Source organism: Lepisma saccharinum, chromosome 6 (assembly GCF_977018435.1).
Source record: "Lepisma saccharinum chromosome 6, izLepSacc3.1, whole genome shotgun sequence".
In the NCBI taxonomy this organism is placed as follows: domain Eukaryota; kingdom Metazoa; phylum Arthropoda; class Insecta; order Zygentoma; family Lepismatidae; genus Lepisma; species Lepisma saccharinum.
In genome coordinates this window covers 17,001,285-17,004,107 of record NC_139234.1, presented here as the reverse complement: position 1 = coordinate 17,004,107, position 2,823 = coordinate 17,001,285, and positions in this window count along the sequence as shown.

Here is a 2,823-nt window from a genome sequence, read left to right as displayed (position 1 = left end):
CATTTCTATGTGTGTATTTTTTCCCTTCTCTTCTGTGGCATTTTGTTATTCTTTGATGTGGTTACATGCAGGAAGTGGAAGAGAGCTGACATTGGTTTACAAAAACTAACATTGCATGTAAGTTTATGAGTAACAAATAGAAACACAACCATGTGCTTGATTTTTGTATAATATAATACAAACCATCTTAGCAGCAAAAATAAAAATTGGAATCATTAATAAACAGGTGAAAACTGTGGTTTTGTGAAAGATGTTATTTTCAATTTTGAAGGCAAGAAGATATAAAAGGAATTGTTCGTAGATCAACAAAGCATAATATGTTTTTTTACGAAAGAATTCAAGGTACTAATCAGTGGCGTTGCTGAGCCTCTGAATGCAGATCTGATTTCAGAATTTCTCCATTGGGCTCAGATTTCCTGTAAAAATGTTTTTTGTATTTTCCTACCTCAGCCTATGTTCTATATGTATTGGTCGAAGGAATCGCTTTCACAAAAGTGCTACAAACATAAAAGGTAATAAATCTGTGTCAGTATATAAAGGAATGAAGTACAAGAGTAACATGAAAGTGTATAAACATACCTAAAAATGTTTCCTTCCCGATTTCCTACAAAACTTTGCCTCAGGAACATCTCTTCGTAAGGTCCAGTAGTCAGACAGCATTGCGGCACTCCATTTGCCTTGATACCACTTTTCCATTAGAGCAATGTCTTGGTGAAACCGTTCACCGTGTTCGTCACTTAACAGCACCAAGGTTTCAATTATCAGTTTTTGATATTGAAATTGGTGACAAGCTAGTATTTGACATAAAGCGGTTATACCCTGAGGACAATCCATTTTATGCAATATTCTCACTTCGAACTCTATGTCAAGACAAGATATAGTTCATGAATTACACAAACCAGCCCTTCACAATTACAAGCGATTAAGTGTAGTAACAAAAAGGTATAAATGAATTCTTCCAGGCTGATCTGATTGGATGAGCAACGATTGATTTCTACTGTTTATTGTAAAAAGTATAAATATACTAGCAAGAAGCCAAAGTTTAAAATAGGGGATCAGGTAAGGGTCAGTAAATATAAACAGTTATTCGAGAAGGGTTTTACTAAAAATTGGAGTACGGAGTTATTCTCAGTGGTTCAAGTTTTACCAGGGAATAGAAATACATATATAATAAAAGATAATCATAACAAAATATTGAAAGGGAGATTCTATGAAGAGGAACTTAGTAAAACAAAATATCGAGATACATATCTAATCGAGAAAATATTGAAGAAGAAAAATAATAAATTGTATGTGAAATGGTTAGGTCTGCCAGACAAAAGTTGGATAGAAGCAAACCAGGCGATTCTTTGACACCAACATGGAATGTGGTACAGCGTTTACCAGATGTAGTGGAAACTAATAAAAAAATGGAGAGTTGTTACCTGATAACATAAGATGCCTCATTGCAGGCCCATCAGGTTGTGGAAAAACCACTTTGCTGGTTGATAATTTCTTGCTTGCTCCCAATTGGCTAGATTGGAAAAATAGACACTTGTATGTATTCTCAAAAAGTTTAGAACAACCGAAATAGCAACAACTCGTGAAGCTGTACGAGGGACTGGTCATAGCTACATTTGCATCAACAATAAAACCTCTCAACCAATGTTTGAAAAATTCTGTTGTGGTGTTTGATGATGTTATTCTGGAAAATCAGAATGAAATTAGAAATTTCTTTACACAGGGTCGTCACAAAGAAATAAGACTGCTTTTATTTAGCTCAAACTTATTCCAAAATTCCCAAACAATTACTACGAGATAATACAAACTTAATCTGTTTGTTTCGTCAAGATCATACTAATTTGAAACATGTATACGATGATTATGTGGGAGGAGACTTAAATTACAACCAATTTTCAAAATTCTGTTCATCTTGTTGGAACAGCGACCCACGATCTAAGTCTAATAAGGCAAGTCTAAAGTTACATTCGAAGGGAATAACATAAAAATTAATTTGGGTGGGAGAAACAGCTGGTACGATGATATTATCTATCCAAAATCCATAGCTGTGAGAGCATTCTACAGTTTGTATCTGATTCCGAACGTAACTATCTACAACAATACTATATTAGTAGGTAATGACAAAATAATTATTCCTCCTGGACAGTATAACTTATCTACTTTACAATTTGAACTTCTAGCCACTGTCTTGCTTTCTCAAAATTCTGTAACACACACAGAGTAGAGATTGTAACTACCAATGAAACAGTGGACTTATCTACCATGGGAGAACTTTTAGGATTTGAGAACAATAGCAAATTAGAACCAGGTATTAGGCACATAGGTAAAATTATACCAAAATTCTTAGCTATAGAAACATTAAATATTCACTGGAACATTGCCAAAGGTATGATTATCAAAGCAGAAGAAAATTCGATTGGCAGTCACAAAGAAACAGGTATCATTGCTACATTTAAACCGAATTCGGAATTTATGGAACCTATCTTCTATTCCCCAATCCCACCAGTCTATTTCCCTGTTTCTATTGATAAAGTTAATTACATAGAGAGAACAATTATGGATGAGAGAAATGAAATCATCGATTTTGCCGGTGCTAATAGCACTGCAATAATAGAAATTAATATTTAAAATATATAAATAAATACCAAGATGGAATATATCGAGAGTTATGAATTACAGTCCTTCCCTCCAAACACATAGATCTGATCTGTATATACTAAAATTTGATATTGTAAAACAAAGTAATGGTGAAGAATATCCCCTCCCCGGGGCTAATGTAAAACTTATAGATAATTTTGTTCCATTCTTATTTTCTCAAATTGA